Here is a 15,192-nt window from a genome sequence, read left to right on the forward strand (position 1 = left end):
GATCTATAACTGCTTCACTATTCTTCTCTGCCTAGATGTCAGAATTTTCTGTATGTATTTACTACATGCAGGGGCAAGTGACTTAACCTTTATTTTTTTTATCCCCGTGTCTATTTCATATGGCTGTTGTGTAGTTTAAATCAATGAGTCTACATAAAAATATCATTGAGCTGTACACGATGTGAAGTGATGACAAAAGATGAGCTACTATGATTTTAATTTCTATATCCTAACCAGGAAAGAACATACATGAGGATATGAGTCCATTGATTTGAATGATTTGAAATAACCAGAAGTCCAACTATCATTGGCAAGATATTTGTAAATATAAATAAAATGCTAGCAACCTCTACCGATGGTTTGAGTAAAATGGCAAACACATGTGTAATATGCACCTAAAATCAGTAGTAACAGTAATTAATGTAATAATCATAGTGCATATCCTCTGAAAGTTGAGATAAGGAACTAATAGTGGAAAGTTACCATTCTTGTTCTGAGCTGTGGTACTCAGGATCTCTAGACAGTTGTAAGTTTTGTATCAACAACTTGAATAGTACTCATGAACACCTTAACCTCTTTGTTTCATGTCTCTCCTGAACTTATATTGTTGTGATAACTTATATTTTAAGAATCTGGGAGTTTGAATAGGTGATCTGTAAAGAGTTCAAAAACCACTGGATACATATCAAGAAAGCACAGTCGTGTTCATTTCTGGGTGGAAAGCTGGTGCTGACAGCCCTTTGCACCTGGGTTCTCAGAACAGTAAGTCCGTGAGAATCAAGAACAGCAAGGAATCAATATTTGGAGGACTGCAAAGAACATCATGAAGCTACTGAGGTTTCCTGGCAACGTGGTTAATCCGCTGCCCCAGGTCTCATGGATACCGATATCCAAGAAAGCCTTGTTTGTTTGATAACCTTTGTTGTTTGGGAGTTACAAAGTGACGTGCGTGTGTGCGTGTGTGTGTGTGTGTGTGTGTGTGTGTGTGTGTGTGTGTGTGTATGTGTGTGTGTGTGATGTGTTTGGCATTTTCTTTCTTAAGTTTTTAAGTGAACCTTTAGCGATGAGAGGTGATTTAGGGACTGCATCACTGAGAGCAGAAGGTTGTTCATTTGCAGGCCTGGGACAAGCCTGTGTGGCTTGCATTTTCAACTTCCCACAGTGTTATGGAAACACAAATTAGCCTTAGCCTGGAAAAATGACTCTCTGTCATTCTCTGGACCTGTGCATCTTCAGGACATGGGCAGCCAACACAAATAGGCATCATCAGATTCCTTTCCATCTCCCATGTAAGAGTAGCCTCATTGAGGGAGGCTCTCAAATGATGAGAAAGGCTTCATTCACCCATCACTGCCTCTGCCCTCCCCTAAGGCCTTGACTCCTTACTCTGACCTTGCATGGGCTGCAGACAATCAGCAAAGGAATGTGTTTATAAACATGACTTTTCAGACAGTCCTTCATTGGTGAAAAATGAGGACAATCTGCACCCTTCTTCTGGCTCAGGGGAGTTGGGGGAGGTGGCATTTTAAATGGCACCTGCTGTCACATATGGCTTTCATAGACCTACTTATACGTGAAAATATATTCAACCTAAGGTACTCTTTAGTGTAAGCTCAGATCTGTCTTTTCAATAAAAGGGGTCGCAATGTTAATAACTGAGAAAGATCCCAGAGATGAATTGATTCAGCCTTTCTTTTCATACAGCAATGCTTTGCTTATGATCCAAAGATACATAAATTAGTAACAGAATATTTACCACGTGAAACTACTTGACTATTTTCATAAATATAAATGTTTATCATTTTCCAGTTGTCCTGAAAACATTTATTTTAAAGGGCATGAGCCCAAATGACTTGTTTGCTATTATAATGAGAAATGTATGCTAAAGTATATAGAATGTGAGACAAATAAGAATTTAGGGAAATAAAAGTATGTTATTAAATATATTATGAATGTTAAAAATTGATAGATTTAGACTATATACTATGTGAGGTTAACACAATCTCATCAGAAAAAGCTGCATGTTCTTCCTTATATGTGGCATCTAGCCAATAATGTGTGTGGGTATATATACATATATATATGTAAATAAATGTAATGTGCATGTGCATATACTATAACATGTAAAAAAGAGAACAAAAAGGCTGAATATTAGGAGATGAGGAAGGACTAAATGCAGTTTATGGTCATGAGTTGTGAAAGAGAGTGTAAAGCTAATTGTTTTTCTAGTTCTAACTCAGTCTTATTTTTCCATTTTGGGTGGTAAGATAAGAGCACAAATATATTCAGGAGTACAACCATAAAATTCATTTGAATCTCCACAGCTTCTATTCTGAATATCTGCTCTAACTGTATAGGAGTCCACTGAGATGAATAGACTTTGGGTCTGGCTAATTTCAGTGTGTAATACTTCTTTATTTGTAACTTTTTTAAAACTTAAAAATTAAATATATGACTAAACATATAAGGATAATTAAATATAGCATAGGTATACCATAAAACATAACATTATTTATTAAATATACTATAAATATAATATTGTATGTATTATATCTTGCTTGAGTTATCTTTTCACATTTACATGCTGAAAGCCATTATGTTTCATGGCCTGTATGTAATGTTTGGAGCTTCAAACTTACTATCTTGAAGGATAGGCGAGAAGGTACTCATGGAGATGGGAAGGTGCTGTGGTCCAGTCTCAGTCAGAGTACTGGTTGACACATAATAGACTTATTTCATTACTATAAACTTTCTTTTATTTCCAATGTATGTGACTATGCATACATGTGCCTTTGTGGACTCAGAAAAGGGCATCGGATTCCCCGGAGTTGATGTTACAGGCGGTTGTGAACTGCCTGATGTACTAGGAAATGAACTCAAGTCCTTAGCACATGTAGCAAGCTCTCTTAACCAGTGAGCCATATCTCCAGCACACAACAGACTTCTAGATAATGTAATAGATTACATTGCATGTGTTAACAGCCTAAAAGCGAGATGAAGGGTAGGTGAACCCAATCATATAGAAGAGTTAGAGACCAGCTATGGTGTAGTGGGTAGCCGTTCCAGCTTTGGCCTGGAAGTGCCACCCCCCACTGAGGCTTCGGTAACTGTCACGCCTACAAGGCAGAGCCGAGAGAGAGAGGACCCTGAAGATCTGGGATTTGGATGGGACGTCTCTCTTGGTTCCTGGATCCTGGACACTAGAGGTAGACCGAGCAGAGTTCTCCAGAGAACACCGCTGGACTGTGCTTCACCTTTCCCAGACCTCATGACCTATCCCTTCACTTGTAAGTTACCCCACAAAATAAACCTCCCTTTTAACTATGTGGAGTGGCCTTAATATTTAAACCAGTACTATGGTATGAGGGAGCTCTTTCATTTTGACTCCATTTAATCTTGTCATTAGCATCCAGAAACCTCTAGAATGAAATGGCTGGAGAAGGAATAACATGGGTTTGGAGACCACCCACTACTGGTCATTAGTTGGATCTCAAGTCCCTAAGTAGTTTGAGCTCTGTCCTCTCAGTCCAAATACAGCGCCTGCTAGAAAGAAAGGCAAACTTAGAAATATTGACACAACAGTGAAGGAAATTTTTTATCAGCGTCAGTGCTTTCTAGCAATGTAGATATTGTCACTGTTGACGTCTCTTGTCAGGATGAGGGAAAGGGCTCAGTTGGTCGTGTCTTTGTCTAACATGCACAAAGCCCTGGATTTGATCCTATCCCAGCACCACATACATCAGCTGTGATAACGCACACCTGTAATTCCTGTACTCAGGAAATGAAAGCAAGGAGATCAGAAGCTCAAGGTCAAGGTCGTCCTTGGTGATAGAGTGAGGTAGAGGCTAACCTGGGCTACGTGAGACTATCTCAGTGAAAGTAAAATCCTCACGAGAAGTGAACAGTTAGGAGAAAAAACGTTTCAAAAGTTTGGTGATGTTACAACAGGAAGAGCAAGCTCCCAGAACAAAAAAAGTTTGTTCAGTGGCCTCGATAGCATTTAAAGGATAGTACTCATTGCCCCATCAGGGAAAAGCAGACGTAAGATTCAGCTACATATGTGAAATCGTGCAGAAGCCAGCACACTGGTCACTCAACCTAACAGATTCTCACACTTGTTCTATTAGTAGTTTATTCAAGAAAATTGCATTCAATACTCTTTCTGAGGTGAAAAGCTATATAATTTATGTATATATATATATATATACCTGAATATTTATATATAATTGAAGAATTTATATATATAACTGAATATATATATAACTGAAACTATGACTAATTTTATACTAACACATACTTACATGTATAAATAGCATATATATTTATAAACACATATATACACGCTTTAAAATAGCATATAAATCTAAAACACACATCCATACACAGACATCAATATCATATACATCTATTTATGATATACACAGAAGTATAGGACTTAAGCGTTTCTAAAAGACATTATTTGTGATTTGTGATTTAATGAATTCTTCATTAAAGCAAGAACCTTTTATAAATTAACTACTGTCTCAAGATTTAGAAGAAATCTCTAATTTACCTTGTAAGAGAGTTGTACAATGTCTAACAATCACTGTGTATTTACTGGAATTCACATGACTTTGACAACATGCCTGTTGGAGGACAGCACAGATGTACATCAATCAGGAGAACATGAATCTGCTTTTGTGGCCTTCACAAGGATCTTTAATTATCTATGCTAATATGAAAGAGATATGTGCTAAGGTTTTTCAAACAATTACTTCACAATTTCAAAGGTTTATTTAGATTATTTTCAATTGCATAACCTGCGTATGTCTGTGTGTCTGTATGAGTACATTAGTGCAGTGTCTGGAGAGGCCAGAGGTGTTGAATCCCCATAGAGCTAGAGTTACAGTTGGTTTTGAGTCACCAGATGTGGATACTGGGAACTGAACTCCTGTTCTCTGGAAAAGCAGTCAATGTTCTTAACCACTGAGCCATCTTTCCGGCCTCTCTTTACAAACTTAAATACAAGTGACTGAAATGCACGCTTTACAGTTCAGAGGAGAATTGGGTAGAGGGTGTTGTTTTCCTGAGGAGGGAAAATAACAATCCCATGTTTACAAGAAGTCTGTAGACGTCTTCCTACTTGATCAATGACTTAATTTAAAAAGGAACTGTGTCTGGGAGCAGCACCATTACTGAGCTCCAATTTAGGAACAGATCTTGCCCAGATGAACATTTTCACTTCAGGGAATAGTTGAGTCACTTGGCTTCAGAACTTCAAATTATTTCATCACTAACCATTTTGAAAAGGATTTACAGACACTGCAAGAATTACGGTTCAATAATTCTTACTTACTATTACAAAGTCCAAGTTTATAATAAGACACGGTTTAAAAAAAAAAAAGCTCTCTGATTCTAAAATAGCAAGGAATATTTCAGCATTTTGAAAATTTAAAATATTTGAAAGAGTGATATGCAAAGTGTGTTTAATTCAAGTATTTGTGGAAGTTAATGACATGAATATTATCTTACAAGAATTATTTATTTTAGCTTTCTTTCTTTCTTTTTCTATTTTGAAATAAAGTCTCACTATCCAGCGTAGGCTAGATTTGAACTCACTGACCCTGACTTGTGCTACTCAACCTGACTCAGCCTCTTGAGCTCTGCGATTACAAGTGTGTACTACCATGTCCACCTTAGGTTTTTTGTTTTGTTTTTAAATAAATGGCCTAAAGGAACATTTAGCTGTCCTCTGGGTTTTTCAAAGCTCTAAAAAGGTTTTACTTAAAATTTTCCATTTAGAATTATATGTAGATGATAAATCCTTGTGAGGAAATACCTAGCTGTTGGGCATACAGCTCAAAAGGAGAAGCCAGGGCGTTTCTGAACAGAGCTCACACTGAGAGCACATACTAGGTGAAATTAACCTTCATTATGCTAATTTCTTTTAAGGACAAAAAAATAGCATAGAACAGAAATGATTTTCAGTTATGTGAAGTTTTGTTTTGGGCATTCCAGGGAACATAAGGTAAACGCTTTTTAAGGTGAACACTTCTTTTGTTTAGTCAAAACTAAAAAATAAATGAAAGGGATTGCAATGTACATCCACCTACAAGGAATTCACGTTTTGTCTCTTGACCCTAACATCTAGGCCTGCCCTTTGCCCTTATTTGTCCCTTTATCAATGGTCCTTACTTAAAAATTGCTGTTTTGGTTGGCTTAGCTCAGCGTCATATTACATTTTTGAGTGATTTGTTAGACAATTCTGTGAAATTGTCAGTGAAATGTTCTATTAGATGAGGCAACTAATTGCTTGCTTACATTACAGATCGCCTCATAATGTGTTAGCACATGAGAGTATGTTCAACCTTATTTATGGGAATGTGAGGCGTCAGCTTAAGGTTGCCCCTCAAAAAGAGTGAGCTAGTTGTCACTCTGTTGTCTGTTCACAGGAAAGAGGGATTATTGAAGAGTTCAGTCCCCAAACTTTTCCAGAGATCAGAGGTCAATGAGATGGAGTATTTATACATAAAAAATGTAGTTGGGAATTCCCTTTATATATATATGGTATTCCATATGGTGCCTTGGTCACACCACCTGTTGAAAAGTGACAGAAGCCATAATCTGACACAAGTCCTTGTTTGTCACTAGGATATGTCAAAGGCCTGTACTACAGTTGGACTTTCTCTTCTATTGGTTCAGGACTAAGCTATCTTTGAAGTTATCTTCTCACAGGATAGAATGGACTAACTTTCACATATGACCAATCCCAGACAAAGAATTCTTACATGCCCTGCTTTGATACACAGTTACCACTAGGTGGACACACACCTAACTGTAGGACCACTGAAGAACATGAGAATTTGACATAGGAATCTGTGAATATTCCAGAGATGTGGAATACCCTCAGAACCAAGCAACAAATTCTAAATATCTCTGTAATTTGGACAGTTTGATATAGTCCTAGGTCTCAGAGATATTCCAGCAATCAGCATCCTATATAGGTAGGTGTTGGGTTAGTGGCAAAGGACACAAAGAATCCTGAGTTTCCATCAAAGCTCTGCCACTAACTAGCAATGTAACCTTTGACAAGGCATTTGCTCCTCTCCACCATTCATTAATGAAATGCTTATAAGGTTATGATGTGAGTTTACAGACTAATAAATAAATGGGACCAACCCTTGGCTTGGTATGCAAAAGGAGTTGGCCAGCCACTCCTAATTATTTTAGGTACAATTGTATCTAAGGGCTAGCTGTCAATTCTAGAGTAGCTGATATCTATAGTAATGTATCTAAACTTCCAATTCATGGCCTGAAAAGAGATAGTAAAATTCTACTTATAATTCAAATTTGTTAAAGGAAATTTGAATAAAGCATACAGAACTCTACCTAAAATAGGCAAGAGCAAAAACCACTGCATGAGAATTTTGTTTCAGAGTGTCTGGAACTTAACATAAGATGTATTTCTTATTCTGTTTATGTATTTACACACTTCTTGTGTGCTTATGTAGTTTGTGTATTCATGCAGGTATGTGCACACGTGTGCTCATATGTGTAGAGGCCAGAAGATGACATCCTATGTCTCTGGCAAGTACTTTCTGCTTTCCAATTCTCTTTTGAGACAGAATCTCTCACTGAGGGGGAGACAAAGTCTCTCACTGACTGGCTAAACTGGCTGGCCAGTGATTTCTGAGGATCGACCTGTCTCTGTTTCTTCCTCGCTGTGCTAGGATTACAGATGTGTGGGTCCATAACTTAGCTTTTTATGTGAGTGCTGGGTATCTAAACTCAGGTCCTTATGCATATACTGCCAGCATTTTACCAACTGCATCATCTCTCCAACCCCATACAGTTTTCTTAATGAGACCCATACCCTAGGTAGCCAGAAAAACACATACTAAAATCCAATCTGCTAAATCAAGTCAGTAGAACCCCTGTTCTTAGTGGAAGGAGGATAGCATCATGCAAAAATTATCAAGTAGTCTGGAACTTGCTTATTTTAGTATTGGTATATTAGATTTGCTGGTAATTTAGTGGCTAGAAATATGGATAAGTCAATTAACAGGAATATCAGGTGATTTAGCTTTACATTAGCCAATGACTTTACAAGATTGAGCCAAAGTAAAGTGAGTTCAAGTAAAACCAGATACCTCATACCAAATGTAGGGTTTATGAGAAAAAGGCATTGAGACACAATCACATTGTATCATGTATTCCATGCAATTTTAACAAGGCTCTGTAGGCACACACACATACACACACACAAAAAAAAAAACACACTATAGATCCATTTTGCTTTTAAAAAATTAAAATGAATAAGAACAAATGAATCCTTCCTGCTCTATACCTGTGTGCAGAAATCTATTACATATAAGGAATTATTTCTTTCAAAATGTACTCCTGTGGGCTTATGGCAACTGTACCAGGCAGGTAAAGCAGATTCCTAATGAAGTCCTTAAAACCTGTTGTGTTAAGAATCTCAGTAACTAAAGAAACCAGTTCATGAATATAGGGACCTTATTCTTCCACTTTTCCCAGCCCAGGGGAATTAAAGTCTCACATAGCACAGGTTGCCCTTGGGGCTTGCCACTACAACAGTTTTCTTTGTAAGCCTTCTGCAAGTAGCATACCAAAGGGGAAGGGAGCTGATTTTCAAAAATCTGTTGTTTTTCTCCCTAGATGTTTCTAATATATTAACTTGGGTTTCAACTCATCTTTCCCACAGAAAAGGCAGGGGAAAGTACTTGTTTTCTTCTGGCCAGGCCCGCAAAGTTTTCTTTCAGCTACAGAGACGTCTAGAGGGCATGTGTCTGGGTCAGAGACAGATCTCAGCTGTGTTTTCAGTGTGCAGGTAGGTGGTCCCAACCTTCTGGGCAACATAGTCTTATAATAAAATGACTCCGGGGACAAAGTACCTTTGTCAACTGCCACAAGCTCCAATGCTTCCTCCACTGATATGACAGACTTATCTTAAATGTTACAAACCTTCAGAAAACCCCAAACTCTGTTTAGCCAGTCATTCCAAATGAATCCTCCCTTGAAACATAAAACAAAAATCCTCAAGACAAGCACAGACCACATCAGCTGTGCCATGGACCACATTTGAATTATGTAAATACCTTGTGAACAGCACGAGAACCACATCAGTGACCCTGATGGACAGTGGCCATGTGGACAGCTGGTAAGAGACTCACAAGCGAGCCACATAAAATACATAGAAAGCCCTAGAAACATATGGGCTATGTTGACTTATACAATGCATAGAAAGTTCGGCCGGTGAAGCCACAGCAAGCTTGTGATCAATTAAATTATGTGGACCATACTTCTTTACAGAAATCTTTTAGCTTATATTATCTCTGTTCTTTATGTCTGTTATGTTTATCTCTGTTGCTCTCTTCCTATGTACTTACATAGGAAGATTCGTGATTTTGCAGTTTGTGGCCATTGACATGTTAGGGGTTCTGTGAAGGTACTTGGGAGCCTTAGATAGTTCTATGTGAAATAACAATTCATTACTGTGTGTATATGATAATAGGCATTATTCATGACGACTCTTTCATCTTCACCCCCTTGCACACATTTCATGGATAGTAAAAAGAAGCAGGACGCAAACCAGATTCCAGATGCTCCATTCTTTAGCAACTATGTGCTCATTGTAAGTTATAAAAGAACTGACTGGGAATCTGAGACTCACATGTAGGAAAGAAATTCCAATCTCCAAAGTCTAGGATGGGAGAGGTATTGAAAAATACCACAGGAAGGTGTTCAGCACTTATGTAGAAGTACGTTTACTGCGTATATTTCTCATGGAGGCATCTGTATTCTGATTAACAGAAGCACTCATGCCAAGGAGAAGTTACTTGGTTAAGTAATGCTAAGAACATAGAGGATGTCCACTACTTTTAAGCATGAGGTCGCTATTCAAGTATTGCAACCATACGACACAGCATCACTCTTATGGACATCTTCAAAGTGTAATTTTACTTCCACAATCTACTTTTGTTTCAACCATTTTGTGACTGTGCTTAGTTCTTTCAGTCATTCAAATTCAAATACACCTTAGATGTTTTAATATTACGATCTACATGTACTAATTTCTTAAATGTCAACTTGGTTTGACGGGTCATGGCATGAATAGAATGAACTTGAGGCATAGGTTACTAGTTCAATCCCTGAGCAATCTAATTAATTGTCCATCCTTCCAAGGTCAAATGAAGCAGTCAGTCTAAGCCCATTGTCCATAATATGTTGAACAGAGAATAAAACAAACGATCTGTCACCGATCATATCTGACTGAAGCCTATCACTGAGCATATCACTGGGGCCTGGAGACAGTGGGTTATTTTGCCAAGGAACATTTTCTTTACATTTCAATGACTATTTTTAAAAAGCCTGATGGGCCAGAGAAACCAAGATAAAAACGTATTGCAGAACTGACAAAAAACAGTTTTAGATCACAAATGAAAAGATAGTATTATGTGGGTCTCTTAGAGTCTAAGCATTTGGAGATAAGATGGGCTTTTTTTCCATCTCAATACTCGATGCAATTGCTGTTTCTGCTCTTCGGTGTTTGGTATGTTTCTCAAAGCTTCCTGCAGCGAGAGTCCCCTTTGCTCTCTTGAAGGGGATTCCTTAATCTGAAAGGTCTCATCAATAGGAAGTTCATCCTTATGTGGTTCTTGTGTTTTGCACCAGACATTTTTGAGGTCTTGATGTAGTCCAACTATTTCTGTGTGGACCACATAAATTTTACGCGAGTCATTCCATTTATTTTTATTTAGGGAGGGCCCTGTCAGGAATTTGTTTTACCACAGAACAGACACTTTTTGTGATTATTATTTGTTCTCTGTAGCGTCCTGGTGGGGTTTTTGAAGTGTTAGATGTCCAACAGAGCTAAGAATTTAAAGGTCATACTTATGGAAGAGAAAGCACTTTCTGTCTTGGCAAGTGATGAAATGAAAAATTATAATTGTGAGTTTGGGTTTCTGCTATTTACATAGCTACTTCAGTTATTTCAAATCTATTGTTGGCTTTTGTTTAAAAAATTAAGCAGGTCATTGAGATTATTCATACCAGTGACTTCATCTTGTGGAAATGAAACAAACTTTTGGGTGCCTTTTATTTTACTGTTTATCATTGTCCTTGACACATGAGAGATAAGATTTAGTCGATGGTGGGGAGAAAATGCCAAATCCAAATGGAAAAATTCCTGCTTGTGTTTTGAGTGCAGGGGAACACAAGTTCACATCTTAGGGCGGGAAACGTTGCTGGTGGCTCTTCTTGTGGGAACCACGAGAATAATGTATAAGATGCCATGTTATTCGTTTTGGTTCTTCACGAGGGGAGGAAAGACAAGGACCCCATTTCTGAGTCAGTCTCTCTCATCACAGTTTTGTCTGCCCTATGGAACCCTGCTCTTACCAGCTCTTCTTGCAGAATTGCAAATGTCATATTTGTTTTCCTTGATCTCTGCTGGGTTCTTGTTTGTTTGCTTTGGTCCCCTAGCTTCTCTGTCCTGTTTAGTCAGCATCTAACTATCTTTTAAGGTCTTCACTCTCTGTGACTCTTTCCCTGATGCTCAAACCCACCCTCATCTGAACCCTTGTTTTTTGCAAGCCAGAACCCTCTCACAAAGAAGCATTTGTTTCTCTTAAGACTCTAATTAGTTGCAAGTATTTCATGAACTAGGGCGTTGGCTATTTCACCATTAACTAGTTCCCAAGAGGCATTTACATAATGTCATTATAATTAATATGCAAAGGGAGAGACAGCAAGGACATACCAACAAGCGAAAGACAGAGATGAGAAAAGTTCTGCTGGAGTGTGGATGCTCACCCTGAAAGCATGTGAAATTAAAGTAGAAATGCAGTGTATCCAGAAAACATTCAAAAAATGCATGTGACATTCCAAAAAAAAAGGACCCCAGAAAGTATAATCCAAAAGAAAAACCTATAAAGCAATAAATTAAATTTTATAAAAACAAGGCAGTCACCCTCATTAACATTGAGACATCTTAAAATCCCAAGGAACAAAATGAATTCTTGTCACTTGTCCTATTCTGATTTTTCTATTGCTGTGCTAAACTATGACCAAAAGCCACTTGAGGAGGAAAGGATGTCTTGTGTCTTACACTTCCAGGTCACAGTTCATGACTGAGGGAAGTGTGGACCGGAGAGCCACAGAGGACATCTGCTTCCTAGATGACTTGCCCTCTCATTTGCTCATTGTCAGTTTTCTCACCCAGCCCAAGCCAACCTGCCTAGGGACTGTGCTGCTCACAGGGGACAGGGCCCCCCTATGTCAACCATCAATCAATCAATCAAGTTCCCTGTAGACATCTGATGGAGGCAATTCCTCAAGTGAGGTTAACTGTTCCCAGGTGACCCCAGTTTGTGTCAAGTTGATGATGAAAACCAACCAGTACACAAACACACATACACACTATGTACTGTATATGATGATATAAAATATAACATTTGTCCTAAATATATACTATAACATATATCATCTTGTGAAGACCAAACAAAATAAGGACATACAGTATCTCCATTACATATTGATTCCTGTACTTCTTTTGACTGCTGTCATCTAGGGACATCCTAAAATTATCATAATTATCACACTTGGAGTATATTCTTCTTTTTAAGATTTACATTGCAAAATGGGCCTAATGTCAGAAAAAAGACTAAGTCTCCGAATCTCATGCCAACCAAATATAAACAGTCATTAATAGAAAATCTCAAGTTTCATTTATGCTTTTCAAAACTTTTGTTTCTCCTTACTTTGAAACATCAGCAGGACTTTATCCAAATTGTAAAGAGTAACTAATTTGTAAAGCGATGTGCATACATATAATATATGTGTAGATCGATCAGCAAGCCTTGTACAAGCTCCATGTGTCTAGCTCTACTCAGTTATGTGGAGATGTGCTAGGTTTTTTCAATATAAAAGACAGATAGGTACCATGTTGATATAAGGTTTTGTAATGCTTCTGATTATTTTACCAAGTAGAAGAGAGTGGTAGAAGATAATATAAATATGAAATTAATCTAACATAGTCCTCCTGGCTACCCTCCACAGTTAGCAAAGTAGCAAAGCATGGGTAGCATGATTTGGATTGTGTATGTGTGTGAGTGGATAGATGCATGTTTGTGTATGCACGCATGTGTACCGTTCCATCGATAGACACATATGCAGCATAAATGTGGAGGGCAAAAGTCAATTGGGGGTATTCTTTGTTTTTTGAAACTGCACCTCTTTCTGGAACCTGGGACTCACGAATTAGGTTAGACTAACTGCCAGCAAATTATCAGGACATATCTAACTCTGAGACCCAGCATTCCAAGGACAAGGGCTCCCACCAACCCTGATTTTTCCATGAGTGATGGAGATCAAACTCCAGTTCTTACGCTTGCATGGCAGGCGCTTTATCCACTGAGCCATCTCCCTGGAATTGAATTCAAGGCCTCAGACACAAGCACTTTACCAACTGAATTATTATCCACCCCCCAGCACAACTCCCAATATGGACTTTGAACATTACTTCAAAGCCTATATTAACTATGATCCATTTCTATATGGGAATGTTTCTCACCATTCAGGGGCCACTGAGGAAAGACATTTTCAGTCCAATGTTCTGGGTTTGGCCCAGAGAAGAGCTTTCTAGCAACATTCTCACTTCTAAGGATAGCACAGGCATATGGTCATGAATGAGGGGGAGTTAACCACTGTATCTCAAGACCCTTGAGTCCTCATAGGCCCCCTGTCAAACAACCACAGGAATATACAAACCGTTTTTTCTGTGTGGTCTTCTTTCCCCTCTGAAGTGAAGACTGAATTTCATTGAACAATCTCACTTAAAGAATTTGTTCTTTGATCAGTTTCCTTGACTTGTGAGAATAGCTTGCTGTTTATGGCTTGATAAGGGGGTAGAAGGGAGTAGTTGGAGGGAGGAGAGAAAAACCCTGCTGGTCCCAAGCAAGTGAAGTATTTTCATCATTACCTATTGTTTAAAAAAACAATTGTGGAATGGAGCATTACTCATCTTTAGCACGAGAAACTGATTAAACTCTGATTTTTTTAAATTAATATTGTAGCTTTCCAAGTTAATCTGTTACCACCGTGCAAATATATTTGCGTGTGCTCATGTGCATGTGGAGGCTAGAGGTTGACACTAAGCGTCTTTTCTTTTTTTTTTTAACTTCTTTATTGACTCTTTGGGAGTTTCACATCACGCACCCCAATTCTGTTCACTTCCTGGCCCCCCCATATACTTCCCTCATCCCTGCCACCGCCCCCCACATAAGGAAACAAATCAAAGTATGCAAGCAAGTGAACAAAAACAAAAGCAAAAACAAAACAACAAACAAAAACCGCTTCAACAGAAAAATCTCTCTGCTTCTCCTTTCCTGTTTCTCCAACATCTCTTCATTCATCCTGATGTCAATGGAGGCTTCAGTGTGCCATATAGTATAACTCTTTGTCTCATCCATTTTACTGGCAAGTGTTTATTGCAATGAGTCACTGATCTGGTTCACGGCTTCTGGTTTCTGGTACACCATCATCACTGGATCCTCACCGGAACTCCTCTGGGATATCCTGTGACTCCCACAAGTCTTGGAGATCTTGTGGGTATCGTTCCACAAGACCAGTCCTTTCACCAGCTTCAGCAGGGCCTAGATGGGTTCCATCATGTAATGGTTAACACTCTGGACTCTGAATCCAGGGAGTGTCTTTTCTTAATTGCTGTCTGCTTTATACACTGATATAGGGTCCCTCACTGGAACTCAGGCCTAACCAATCTAGGTAGTCCAGGTAGGTCAGCTTTTTCTGAGGATGCCCTGTAGCATGAATCTTCAAAGTTCTTATTAATAAAAACAAACCTGAGGCCAGTTATTGGGGTGAAGCTGGAAGATCAGAGAGACAGAACAAGCCACAGCTAACCTCACCTGGCCAACTTCTCAGCTGATCTTGTTTCCTCAGACTGGAAGCCTCTGTGTCCTCATATCCTAATGGCTCTCAGCTGAACTGTGCTGCTCAAAACCTAAAAGCTTAACCAGCCAAATGCTTAACCAGGCCAAATGCTTCTAGTTTCTGGTCCTCACGCCTTATATACCTTTCTGCTTTCTGCCACCACTCCCTGGGATTAAAGGCTCGCTTTCTGGGATTAAAGGCGTGTGTTACCATGCCTGACCGTTTCCAATGTGGCCTTGA

This window comes from Peromyscus californicus, unplaced genomic scaffold (genome assembly GCF_007827085.1).
Source record: "Peromyscus californicus insignis strain IS unplaced genomic scaffold, ASM782708v3 Scaffold_22__1_contigs__length_63687245, whole genome shotgun sequence".
NCBI classification, from domain to species: Eukaryota; Metazoa; Chordata; class Mammalia; order Rodentia; family Cricetidae; genus Peromyscus; species Peromyscus californicus.